Below are 14,697 nucleotides of genomic sequence, written 5' to 3'. Positions count from 1 at the left end.
AATGAGTGTTCTCTGTTTCTTTCGCCAAAGGAGTGGTGGGGGTGGGGGTGGGGATGGGGTCATGGATGAAAAAGTTGAATGGGAATAAAAAAATAATGCTAAAAAGTAACTTGCCTAGGGTCACACAGCCAGTAAGTTGGAATTTGAACTCATGCAGCCTAACTTGAGAAAGCATAAGGGCATAACCAATATGTTCTTTACCTCTTGCAAATGCCATTTCTTTGAGTTGTTTTTTAAATGGGCCATCTTATATCTGTCGTCTACTATTTACACTTGCAGTTCCCTTTACCTTGCCTGACAAATCTACTCATTCTTAAGATCACAGCTGAAACATCAGCCCCTCTCGGAAGCCTTCTCTGATCAAAACAAAACAAAACACACAAAAAACAAAGGAGTGGAATTAATCCAAAAATTGATGATATTTGATCTGCCAACTGTCTAGCGTTATCTAAAAACCAGCATGAAATTCTCCAGGGAAGGGGTTTTTATTGAAAGTGGGATACAATTGTTCAAAACATAGGCAATGAAACTGCTTTTCCTCAGATAAGCAGCTATTATCTTTACAAGCTACTTGAATAGGGAATGTCTAGGAAGTTTATTTTCACATTAAGCCTAGATTAATGAGTTCTGAAGCACAAGGATGGTGCCAAATAGTTAACCAATAGTTTCCAGGCACTTGGAGATGCTGTTGCCGCTCTGACGTGTGAGTCACTTAGACGGTAGAAGAAGGATCCTGAGCATAAACTCGTGGTAAACCAGGCTCACAAGCTCAGCAAGTAACAGTGATCATTTGAAAAAGCCAAAGACCAGCTTTACTTCTTTAGTCTGAGATATTAGTCACATTATCTTTACAGAAGGGCTAGGAAAAGCACTTTCTGAGTTTCTTAAGCCATTCTGCAAGATTCATAGTGGCACACGCTCTGTTATTAAAGGTATATTTTGTGTTTTGCAGAGTCTAACATAAAGTTTTCCCACTTGAGCCTGAAGAGCAGGTGGTGCAAACATTCAGCCCCGTCACTACAGCTGTACCCCCATGGGCTAAGCAGAGACATCACATGCTCCTGCTGAGTCCCTGGGGGCTCTCAGAAGTGACCTCAACACAAAGCCCTCGGCCTTGGCATTGGTGACCAGTGCATTAGTGCTGGCTCACTGTGTGCCAGGAAAGATGAAAGCTACCCTCCAGCATAAACTGTAACCAGGGTGCAAGTGTATGTGAAGACCCTGAGCAGACACTTTGCTAGCTCTCATCTGTTCACAAGCTTGTGTAAACCTCAGAGAAACACACAACTTCAAAATCAATCAACTATAGATTGTGACACTGACGCTGTGAATATGAATGTTTATGGAAAGGTGAATGAAGGTAAGACAAGCTACTTCTAAGGACTCAATATGTCAGTTTCATGTCCCTGTGGGTGGGCAGAAGATAAATATTCATTGAATGAATCAAAGAACGGTGATGAGTTGAAAGGGATGCAGTCAAAATTACACATTTCCAAATGCGTTTTGCTTTATGCTGACAGGTCCCAGACAGACAGTCAAGAAGACCCAAGGTCAACTGCATGTTCTTTAAAAAAAAAAAAAAAGAGAGAGAGAGAGAGACATCTCCAACAAAACACTAGCTCAGTCCAAAGCCTGAGACAGTTTCCCATCTGCAAGCTCATTTATTTTCTAGCATCTCAGATTCATTCTTATTGCAGAGGGCCAAGCAGGGTCCAACTTGACAGAGAGGAAGGAAATGTAACAATCCTTATGAGGGGGATGGATATATTTGTTTCCTAGAGCTATTATAACAGAGCCCCCTAGCTGGGTGGCTTAAACCAGTAGAAATTTATTATCTTACTGTTCTGAAGGCTGAAAGCCCTAAATCAAGGTCAAGAGGGTTGGTTCCTTCTGAGGGGTCTTTTCACTGCCTCTCTCCCAGCTCCTAGTGACATTGAGGGATTGGCAGCTGGCAATCCCAGCATTCCTTGACTTATAGATACAGCCCTCCAGTGTTCTCTGTCTGTGTCTATCGTCACATGACCATCTTTTTATAGGAACACCAGTAATATTAGATTAGGGGCCCACGCTACTCCAGTATGACCTCATCTTAATTAATTATATCTGCAACAACCCTATTTCCAAATAAGGTCACATTGCGTCGTACTGGGATTAGGACTTAGACATATTTTTCGTGGAGGACCCAATCTAACCCTAATGGGGGATGAGGAATTACCTGATTCCGTCGAATAACGAATATTGTCAAAGAATGTAAGGTAACATCTTAGATGGGTTTGATTGGTGGCGGCAGGTCCACAGGCCTGTGGAAGGAACAAAGACATTCTGTTATTTTCCCATCTCAGCTCTGATTAGAATGTCAATTCCCAGAATCATCTTATTTTTAGTTTCCCAAATTTGAAGATGTCAGGAACACATCTTTCAGTATTTGTATCACTAACACCAGCTTTCTGTATCTTGTGGCTTCTCTCTCTGGGGCTCTCTACCTACCAGATTTTCAACTTGGCTTCCATACACGTGGGAACAGAAGAATGATTTCACACAGGTTAAGGTCATGTGAGGCTGATTTGTTAATGAGTTGTGTCTCCAGGATAAGTGGAACCAAAATGATGGATTTCAAAGACCTGGACTGATAACCCCATTTGGACTGCACCAATAACAGGGACAACCAAAGCCATGATCCTTTGTGGCCTGCATCTGAAATGTGTTTGTAATTTTTCACAGGGCAGATGCTGGAATGATATATTTTGTATTATGCAGCAACACTAGACAGACAGCTAATATTTTTTCCAGTTCAGTTATTCATACCTCAGCACTGCTATAGAAAATTCATTTTGTTCCTTTTACTAGAAAGAAAGTAAAGAGTTTGTGCTACTCTTCACCACTGAACTGAAACAGCCTTTGGCTAAGGCCCATCTGCAAAACCACATTGGGAGTGAATTTTTTCCTCTCTCTGCTTTCTTACTTCCCCAAAGACATCACTGTCAAGGGCAGGCATTAAACATTTGATTGCGGGTTTCTGTAGAGGGCAAGGAAGAAGAGAGGGCCATATGTACCCAACACTTAGACCAGCTTTAACTTCATCCCTGGAGACCAGGTCACCAAGATTAGTGTTACCCATAGTCTATACCAACAGTTTTCAACTGTGTGCCGCAAGAATTTTTAAGACGTTCAATACCTGACTATTTACTCAGGGGCACTGAGCTCCTTTCCCTTAGATTGTAAAATTAAAAAAATCATAACAGCCAACATAACAATAGCTGTCTGGTGTGAATGAATCAAAATTACACCTATTTTTTGTCAGATCAGCAAAAAAAAGATATTCTTGGTGTGCTGCAGAATTTCAGTAATTAGTTTATGTGTGCCAGGAGATGAAAGGGTTGGTCTATACCAGTGGTCGGCAAACTCATTAGTCAACAGAGCCAAATATCAACAGTACAACGATTGAAATTTCTTTTGAGAGCCGAAAACCGACTTCTGCGCATGGGCCACGAAGTTTCAATTGCACTGTACGTGCGTGCCCACACATAGTATTTTGTGGAAGAGCCACACTCAAGGGGCCAAAAAGCCACATGCGGCTCGCGAGCCGCAGTTTGCCGACCTGGTCTATTCCATAGGTTCCTCTGGGGCGTCCATCATTTTCCCAGGGGAGGAAGCACCTTCCCTCGAGAGCTGACGACGTCTGCCTCCCACCCCAAGGAGATCTAATCCGTTTTGGCTGGCTGTACGGAGACACTCTCTGTTCCCAATTAAGTCAATTATCTGGGTAATCTTCACAAATGATGGCTGAAGACTTGAGCTGTCGGGACCACTGCAGCAAACGTCTTTGGGCGTGAGGGTTAAGCCACAGTAGCTCCGTGGGTGTCCGAGGCTGGGGCCCGAAGGGTGCTGAGTGCATACTGGGGCCAGCTTTCTCAGTCAGCAACGGGCTCTAAGCTTTTGCTTGGAAGCGTTCTGCTGGACCTCTGGTGCCAGCAAGCTGAGTCACGGCGAGATTCTTCACCTCAGAATGTCTTATCTCTACATCTGCAAAAAGAGGGACTGAAGCCAGATGCCAAGCAAATGATGAACACAGGGTTGGGCAAAAGTAGGCTGACAGTTGTTCATATGGAAAATAATACAATAATTAATTAATAATGACACAAGAATAAACTCTGTTTCATGTACTCACAACTGTAAACCTCTGTTTGCCCCACCCTGCATAAGGCACTGTAGTAAGCATCATTTCATTAATCCTCATAACCAGACTTTGCTGGAAAACAGGGCAGGGAGAGGATAAGTAACTGGCCAAGGTCACACAGCTAGTCACTTTCAAAGAGCAGCGGGTCCTAAGCTCCCTCCCGGCTGTACCTTTAAGGGCCGTCGCTGTGAGTCAAAAGGAAGATTCTATCCCAGTGGTCGGCAAACTAATTAGTCAACAGAGCTAAATATCAACAGTACAACGATTGAAATTTCTTTTGAGAGCCGAAAACCGACTTCTGCGCATGGGCCATGAAGTTTCAATCGCACTGTACGTGCGCGCCCGCACGTGGTATTTTGTGGAAGAGCCGCACTCAAGAGGCCAAAAAGCCGCATGTGGCTCACGAGCCGCAGTTTGCCGACCACTGTTCTATCCCAACTGAGGCTTAGGTTCATTTAGATTCCTGTTACTCAGAGTCCTGGACTAACAGCAGAGGCATCACCTGCAATCTTTGTGGGAATTCTGAATCTCACTTTCCACATTTACTATTCAGAACCGACATGAATCAGATACCAAGGAGATTCGTGTGTTTGGGAGACACTGGTCTCAGGCTGACCAAAGGCTAAGGCCGGTCAAATGGAAACCACTGCCGGGTGTTTCTACTTTCTGTCACCTCTGGGAAGCTCTGAAGGCCCTAGATGGGGGCACCAGGGAGGGGTGCTGTTCCTTCCTTCCTGCAGATACTGGTGGTTCTAAACCATTTGCCCAGGGCGAGGATCTGTGTTTCGGCTTTTAATTTCTTATCTAAGCCATAGGCTCCTGACTCTCTGCCCCACTTCCCAAAGAAATCCAGAAGAGATCTTTGTGGGCTGACCACAGGGGGGAGGCCATTATGAACGGATTAAATATGTGCGGGATGAAATTCTCCGAAGTTCTATTGAAGGCGGGAGAAATTGCCATTCCAACTCTCCCGCTGGCTTCCCCCCTTTATTTAACAATGACTCTACACAAAAGCGTTCTATGAAAAGATAATTGGATTTCTAACTCTATTTGTTCAAAACTCACTTAACATTATAATGCCCTAGTTCTATTGTTTGTATCAACTCATCAGTGGTAAAGTACCTATTTCTGAATAAATATCTAGATTTCGTCCATACATCTAATGTTACCAAAGCAGGAAGAGAAAAAGAAGCCGGAAATAGAAATCCATTAATAAAAACAGATACCACATACATCTTGCTGTGCCAGGCTCAGATGTGCTGAGTAAGTTGAGGTTTTCACCATCTGAACTCTATTTTTATCTTACCTATGGATGCATTTGCTCTGTGTTTAATCATTGCAGGTACTTTAGGCAAATCAGTCACTGCCGAGGAAGAATATAACTTATTGTATTTACAACTGAAGTGCCAATTTAACTCAATCTAAAGTGAATTAAACATATACTTTAATCTAACAGTGATCCCTTCTTCCTCACAATGGAGTCTGCAACAGAATTCCACTTTCTGAAAATACTAGAGGTTTCTCTCATATTTTTAGGGCAAAAGGAGAGAGAGTATTTCTAGGGATTTCTGTGTTTCCATTATGTGTGCTGGATAAAGATTTCTTTTTTATTTTTTTAGATACATAATAACAATGGCTCTTCCCCTGGACAAGGAAGAAGCCACCCCTCTGTGTCTGAAACAAAGAGCAGATGCATTGTTCGCTAAGTAAGGGGTAACCATGTTTGTAAGCCACAGTCCCTCTGATGAAAGAGGATGGCTACTCTAATGTGGGGTTTGGGAAAGCATGGCACTCAGAGATTGGCAGCTTCTCAGAAGCAGGACTGGTCAGGGATTGGCTGATCTGCTGCCACCAACCGTGTTACTGAAGTATAGCTACTGCTGATTGGCTGGCTTTTAGAAACATGGTTAGCAATTCAAAGTTGTCATTCATTGATGGAGAATGGTTTAAAACCCAATCTGGTAGTTAATTGTTACTATAACTCTTTCTTTTTTGAATTGGGAGTACAGGCAAACCTCGGTTTTCAAATATCTCCCATCTTGACAATTCAGTTCTTGACCAAGCTGTTCTCAGAAAAAATGTCTCGGTGTTGAACAAACTTCAGTTCTCAACCTGACATCCCTTTCATGCTGATACATCAGCATGGCAAAAAGCATCTCTCAGGCCACAAACGAAGGAAAGAATAAGCCAGTATGAGTCAGTTTACCTCTAAACCTCTTGTTGTTAACATCTCAGGAAATTGCTCTGTGAATATTTTTGTGGTTTTTGGCTTTTGTTGCTGGCAAAATGGATGATTAGCACAATTTCAAAACACAAAGAGGCCATCAAGAGTGTCAATGTTGTGAAAGAAATAATGATCACAGGCAACCGAAGAGGTAGAAAAATAGCCAGTGGCAGCATTTCAGAGTCAATGACATGTAAAGAAGCAAAGATGCTGCATGCTGACCTCCTGAAAGACCCCTGGGAAGGAGTGCTGGAAGTGATTTCTTTAAGGCTAGTAGGGGAGGAGTCGATAAATTTAAGAAGTGTTTGTTTATAGATTAAACAATACATTAGACATGTACTGTATATAATAAAGCTTAAAACAGGGAATCGTTTGGGGGTCTGGAATAGATTAATTCAATTTACATTATTTCTAATTAGAAAAAAATGATTCGTTTTTTGAACAAATTGCTTCCCGACCAGCCTTCCAGAACGAATTACGTTTGAGAACCAAGATTCCACTGTATTGACATTTCTATGCTCACCTCCTGCTCCCCCTACCATCTCAGGCAGCCTGTGCGCTCATCCTGGTATGACATATTACAGAACATAATCTTTATGAGTCCATTGAATCTTAAAGTGCCCCTCTCTTGGCTCTACACCTGAGGGTCACATAGTAAATACATGGCCCCTGGATGGGCCAGTCCCCCTTTCAGAGGCAGCTTTGTTCAAATCCCATGCCATTCTTTGCCATGGAACTCAGCTTAGGCCTTAGGCTACATTCTAGAAGTCTCTACCAATCCAGCAGGGTTCCCATCTGACATGGAAGAATCTTATTTGCCAACCCTGTTCTCAAACAGCTCTGCAAATGGAACTGTCCTGTGTCATTCTTTCAGGCTTCTCCTTTCCAATAAACCCGCTGAGGAAAGAGAGTTCCAGGGCAATTTTCCCCAGAAAATATAATGTATTTTACATTGAGAGCATAACTGTAATGGTTAAGGGCGAAGATCCTGAGCTGTATTCTGTGGAATGGATCTATTCCTGAAAAGGGGCGCAATCATATGTCAAGAGCACCACCGATAAACATGGCTTCTAATTCTAGCTGGCGTCATTTGCCAGCTGTTTGACCTTTAGCAAGTCACTTAACCTCTCTGAGACTCTGTTTCTTCACCTGTAGCATAGCGATAAAGCATAGTACTTGTCTCATGGGATTATTGTAAGAAATAGATGACAGGAGCACCTAGAACACCTAGGATGGTACCTGGTAGATAGTATGTATTCAAAGTCTTGGTTATATCATCATTTGCTATTTTTACCTGTAAATAAATCTGGTGGTACAATGGGATAAGGCCTGATCTGGGAGTCAGAAGACTTGGGTTTGAATATGGTTAATATTACTAGCCAGTGGCCAAGGGTTAGCCACTAAACCTCTTACAGAAATAATTTTCTTATTTTACAAAATAAGAATGCGTGCTCTGCCTGCATAATTGAAGTTAATATTTACTAACTTTGTGTTGCTGTTCAAATCACCTTCCTGGGGCCTCAATTTCCTTACCTGTAAAATGGTGCTAATTGCTGATCAGTCTAAGAAACAGAGTGTCTGTGAGTATTAAATAAATAATATACACATAATGATAAAGAACCATAGGTAGTCCTCATTATCCATGGATAATTGATATTAAAAAGAGATATCACTTCAAACAAGAACCAAAACTCCACAATAAATGGTTGAAACTATTGTTTGAATTTTATTGTTAAATATGAAATATATAGAAATAAGTTAGTATTTATCTTACATTTACAAGAATCTTATATAATAATTTTAGTTATTTGATAATTTTTTGAATCAGAAAATGAATCAAGTCTGCGCCCCCCGCCCCCTTTACTTCGTATTTGACTTTTGCTGCACAATTATTAAAAGGGTCACTTTTTGCAAAAATATTAAAAAACTTTACCCACTCTCCCTAGGGCCTCTTTTAATTCTCTGATATTTAAATTAGTCTCTTTTGAAGCTCAAATTGTGTCCTCAGCCAAGTTGGATGGAAGCCTGCATCTTTTGCAGGATATGCAATTTCACTTTGTTGCAAACATTTGCATTTGATTTGCATTGTATTATTGACCACCTGGGAGTGTCCAGCAAAGATCTTGATGCCACATGTGAGGATAGACATTGGCATACATGGGAAGTCATGGTTAAATGGGAACTAATTATAAAAGTGGTCAGTTAATTAGTGAATCTTGTTCTGTCCTGAGAATTTTTGCTTCCCCACCCCATCTCGGAACTGCACAGTTTTAGTTAGTGAGTCCTCCTACTCTCATTAAAACTCTATGACTTGGAATCAAGTTCTTAAGAATCAGATTGAACCCTTGGATGGGAGATAAGACATCCTTTGATGTTTTTCAAGTAAAATGAAAAACCTGCCTAATCCTTGACTTAATTTTACTTTTGTCCATATGATTTCCAGGAATCACACTTTCTTAGATTTCTTAGGGTACATCCACGTTTCTTCAGTGGCCTCACTTTTCTCCCTGCAGACAAGTGACCAGGTTCAAGACCATTTTTCATTAGGCCCCAGACAGGGCAGGCCTAGTAAAAGTGCCCCACCTGCAGGGAGAGTGGATTCCTGTGTGAGCACCTCGCTTGCTTCCTGCAGCCCTGACTCCTACAGGCCTGCAGAGCCTTCTTCTTGGTCCTCTGCAGGTGAGAGCCGCGGATGGTGAAAGACACAAGCAGGACAGGAAAGAACGGCCCCTTCTCTTCCTGAGCACCTTCCAGAACCTGTAACATCCCCTGACATGTCTGGAAGGGGAAGTGTCTGGTGTTTACCATGATCACAAAAGCCTCCCTTTTCCCATCTTGAAAGAAACTCCACGTTCCTATCCTGTGGGATTAGCAGTGAATACGGCTGAGATCAAACAGGATTTCATGGCGCTTTTGTTAGATTTCCTAAACAGGCAGCTGCGGGCAGAAAATTAAACAAACAACAGGGCTTTTCAGGGGATCCTTAAATGATTGTCTAGAGCAGTGATTTTTTTGACTTTTGTCATCTCATGGATCACATAAACTAATTACTAAAATTCTCTGGCACACCAAAAAACGTATTTCTTGCTGATGTGATAAAGATAAAAGGTACAATTTTGACACATTCACACCAGATGGCTACTGTTATGTTGGTTGCTGTCATTTTTTATTTGACAATCTAAGGGAAAATAGGTCAGTGACCCTGACTAAATAGGCAGGTGCTGCAGGGGTTGAAAATCGCTGGTGTGGTGTCCTCATTGACCACGTTGCCCCCAGTTCTGCAGCCAGACCTTGTAATGCCAAGGAGCTCACACTCAGGAATAAGGGAGACCTTTTTGAAAGTACTTTGTTCTTCTTTTCCTTCCAAAACCACAGTGGGTGGGAAGGGGAAGAGAGGAAGGGAGCGGGAGAGGAAGAGGGAGAGGGAGAGGGAGAGGGAGAGGGAGAGGGAGAGGGAGAGGGAGAGGGAGAGGGAGAGGGAGAGGGGGAGGGAGAGGGGGAGGAAGAGGGGGAGGGGGAGGGGGGAGGGGAGAGGGGAAGGGGGAGGGGAGAGGGGAAGGGGGAGAGGGAGGAGGAGAGGGAGAGGGAGGGGGAGAGGGAGGGGAGAGGGGAAGGGGGAGAGGAAGGAGGAGAGGGAGAGGGAGGGGGAGAGGGAGGGGGAGAGGGAGGGGAAGGATAGGGCTCTGGAGAGACTGCTATGCTGTCTGGAGAGGAAGGGAGGCATCATACTGTTTGTTGGGAGGAGGCCTTTTGGGAAAAGAAGTGATTTTCACTCTGAAGTCCTCCCTCAACAAAGTGGCCCCTGCTGAACCTCCTGCCAGGCCTAGGCCTGTGAAACTCGCACACACACCATCCACAAAGACTCAAGCCAAATGTGGAGTCTCAGAGCCTCATTTCACCACATCTCCAGGCAGTCCTAAATCCTCATAGCTTCTCATTTAGGAGATGGAAGAGAAGTGCCCTTGGGGAAATCCCCTTTGAAGGCCTAAGCTCTAATGTTTAAAATCTGTTAGCAAACCACATCTTTCTCCTCTCCCGCTAGGGCAACTGGGTTCTCTCCAAATACATCACAGGCCCACTGAGCATTTCAATGCGAGATCTTAGGGGTCTCCTTTAAACACTGTTCCAAAAGCCCAGCCTAGGGAAACTGTCCTGAGACCGCCTCCTGCAGTCTACAATCCTGTTTGTAAAAAGCCCGTGGGACTGGCATGCCTGGAACATTGTGCAACCCTGGCATTGCCAAGAGCACCAGGTGGTGGTCAGGGTCCGGGGACATCAGAAGTCAAACATGGCAGATGGCCAGCGAGAGACATGTGGATCCTCCACGAGGCCATCAAGTGCTTCCTCCCCTGAGATGATTGGCACCTCAGCCACCCAGGGCCTCGTGAGCACTTGTGGGAAGAAAGAGGAGCAGTGCAGCTCATAACCTCAGCAGAGTCTGAGTAAATCTCACATGCACAGGCCATGGGGCTCTGTATCTGAAAGATGGTGATCCAATGGGAAAGGCCGTCAGAGGAGGAAAAGAGGGATCTTTTAAGGGTCAGCTGTGTGCTGGCTTCGGAGGCCCCAGAGTGCACAGCAGTCATCATCCTGCCCACTCCGTAGTGCTTGCAGTCTAGTTGGGGGGATGAGATGAAGACACTGGAAGTTAGAAGGAGCGATTCTCTGAGGGCAGTAGGCCATGGTGACTGCAGGTTTTGCCTCTGGAATCCGAGTTCTTGACACTAATCCCGCCTCCACCAACCTTGCAGCTGTATACCGGAAGGAAAGCTTCTGAACCACCAGGAAGCTCAGGTTCCTGGCTTCAGATGTGCGTATCAGAGTGCCCACCTCCCAGGGAGGCAGTGAAGGTCACATGAGCTATTCCTGTGGAGCACTTAGCCCATAAAAGGTGCTCAATAAGTATTGGCTGTGGCTATTACCCGTTATTCAAAGATGGAATATAAGTAAGCTCTAAAAGAGTGTGGTATTGTCCAGAGGCACTAACAGTTCAGAGAAACAGCATATAAATTGGATTTGAGGTGGGCTTGGGAAAATAGGTTGGGATTACATTAGCAGTGGGGAAGGGCCGAAATCACTTGGGACATGCAAACACTGTGAGAGAAGACGTGGGCAGCAGCCCAGTGGTCCCGGGCCAGTTTGGACATCCGCCTGCCTAGAGAGGCGTGGTGAGCATGGAAGGAATTTGGCTTAGTTTCCAAGGACAGAGCCTGAAAACTGGACTGAAGCAAATCCAACTGGATGTGAGAGGGAGGAGGGAGACATCCAATGTGTAAGTCTCTGAACAGGAGAGGATGTGGTGACGGTGCAGGTTCAGGAAGACGAACGGGGCAAGACTTGCAGGAGAACAGGGAGTGGAGAGCCTGGAGGCAGGCCGACCCGCTCGGGCAACCTGGCAGTGTGACAATGGGACCTAGAGTAGGGTGGAGAGATGGATTAGGAAAACGTTTACAGAATACACACAATGAGACTTGATGGTACTCACGGGCACAACATACACATTGCAGAATACGAAAGCTTTAACTAAAAGCTTGTTTAGATATCCTGGCTTTAAGGAACAGAAATGCATTCAAATTAAATCAAGCAGTTAAAGATTTGTGCACAAGCATGGGGCTCAGGAAAAACCCCACAAGCCAACAAAGGGAAACCCCGGGGAGACAGTAACTGGAGTCTCTGATAACCCAAGTGGCTCTGGTAGATCGCGGGTTTCATGTTCAGGCTCCACCAATAACAGATCTAATTTTGCTCCCTGTGTCTGCATCTCAGTTCTCTCACTTCTGGATAGCTCCCTCACCCCTCATATAGATTTCCTATTATCTATAGTGTAAAGATAATGTATTATCTATAGTGTAAAGGGGATAATATTTGCAAAATATTAAACTAATATGTTACATTTTCCTCTGAACTCATAGTCTTTGTAGTCTTCTGCCTCTGAACCTCAGCCATGAGTCCCTTGTCCTATGAGAAAATATCAGATTTGAAAACCAGGCTTGGCTGAGAGGCTTTTCTAAATCCCTTTAGAATTTTAGGAACTAAATTGAATGGGTCAGATCATAGAATTCCTTCTGGGCATGAAGATGACATCTTTCCCATCGAATACTTGGCTAAGACCCAAGGCTTGGCTAGTTATGGTGGCAGGACGATATCATTCAGGTGAGTGATGATAAACCTCACCCTTCGAGCCTGAAGGACAGTGGTAGAAAGGAGAGTGGCAGAAGTGAAGGAAAGACGCCTTTTCATTGTTCTCTTCCTCCTATCTCTTACCACCACCTTGAAGTCAAACTTGAAGGTCAGTGTGTAGCTTTAGGAATATCTAGGTGATTTGGGGTATGTAAATAGCATGAGGATTCTGCTCCACCCACACCTGAGACTGTGGAAGGCAATCGCTTCATATGCAGCCCCCTGCAGCTCGCTCGCTGGGACAGCATCATCACAGTAAACCTGGTGGTGCCCCTGGCAGAAGAGATGAACTTCCTGATGGGGCTCCTTTAGGGCTCCAGCGATGGGGATTCAACATGATGGAAACAGACTCTGGGGAGCTCTACTTCTTAGCAAGCGTGTTCTGATGCTGCGGCAGATGAAGGGAGTCACAGCCCTTTGACATCAGCAAGATGAGGCCACGTGACTCAGGGAGGGCCACCAGTCACTGTCCAAGCTGCAAGGGACCAGATCACAAGTGATACCACCAGTTGACACAGCTGTGAGAGCCAGCAGGGCCAACGTGCCCAGGTGCTCAAGGGTCAGGGCTGTGGAGATTAGAGGAGACAAAAGGTGTCAAATGGCTTTTGGCCTCTTTCCCATCAGAAGGTCACTTAAACGCCACTTGCTCCAAAGACCTAGATGCCATATTGAAACTAAGAATGGAAAGAAACAAAATTCTAGAACAGGGAGTAATACTTCAAGAAATGTCAAAATTATTACTATAAGTTCAGAACTGGACTAAAGTGTTTTATTTTGCTTTGTTCCTTTTGTTACCCAGGGGATATGGGCTCATGAAAACCATTAAAGAAGTTATAAATCCAACAAGGGAGCTGTGTTTTCTCTTCACAGTGAAACTGTAGTTTAAATACATTTATAACCCTACCACTAGCGTGTCTGCTGGCTCATAGTTTCCACTCCCTCAAAACCTCACTTGAAAATGGTCCATCATGACTTCACAACTTTTCAGTTGCTCTAAATCAGTGGTTCTCAACCTTTCTAATGCCGCGACCCTTTACTACAGTTCCTCATGTTGTGGTGACCCCCAACCACAAAATTATTTTCGTTGCTACTTCATAACTGTAATTTTGCTACTGTTATGAATCGTAATGTAAATATCTGTGTTTTCCGATGGTCTTAGGCGACCCACAGGTTGAGAACCGCTGCTGTAGAGCCTAAGACCATCGGAAAACACAGATATTTACATTACGATTCATTAACAGTAGCAAAATTACAGTTATGAAGTAGCAACGAAAATAATTTTATGGTTGGGGGTCCCCATAACATGAGGAACTGTATTAAAGGGTTGCAGCATTAGGAAGGTTGAGAACCACTGCTCTAAATCATTACCTACAGTTTCATTTCTCACTATCAAGCATCTATTTGTTAGTTCAAGGACTCCCCAGTCAGAGAATCTGCTTGCGTCTGATTGTCTTTTTGATGCAGGTTGTTTGGATTGAGATCTGTTGTTGGGTTAGGAAATGAAAGAGAGAGAGAGAGAGAGAGAGAGAGAGAGAGAGAGAGAGAGAGAGAGACTCAGGGGAAGTTCCAGGAAGGCACCTGAGGTAGATAACTCAGTAGAATATAGTCAATTATTTACTTTTTCAGCTATTCTGAAAGTCATGGCCAAAGGAGAATTGGAAAAGTGCCCTGCAAATATATAAAAATGTTCTCTCTTGACAACATGTTCCTTCTCTGTGTCTTTCCAATAAGCTTAATTGTGACTGAGTTTCTCCACTATCAGGACAAGCTCAGGGAGTTCTGCAAATTTCACCTCCTTTTCCCATATGGAGAATCAGTCAATTCTTTCTTATGTATTGTAGTTACTCAAATATTGCAGTTAATAAAATGTTGCCATTATATAAGTAAAATATGATTTTTCAAAGATTAAAATATAGAAATAGATAAACTAAAATCACACTACATACTATTTTTTGTTTGAAGATTCAGAAGATAGTTCAATATGTTAGCCTCTGGGTTATAATTATGAAAATCAGTTACCATTGTTCTTGATATGTGCATCTCAGAGCCTTTTGCTTAACAGTCTAAGTCAGTTTATAATTCTACTAGAGGCCTGATGCACGAAATTTGTGCAAGA

The sequence above is a fragment of the Cnephaeus nilssonii genome (assembly GCF_951640355.1).
Source record: "Cnephaeus nilssonii genome assembly, chromosome: 10".
Lineage (NCBI taxonomy): Eukaryota > Metazoa > Chordata > Mammalia > Chiroptera > Vespertilionidae > Cnephaeus > Cnephaeus nilssonii.
The sequence above is the reverse complement of the archived record's forward strand: the minus strand, read 5'-3'. Positions refer to the sequence as shown.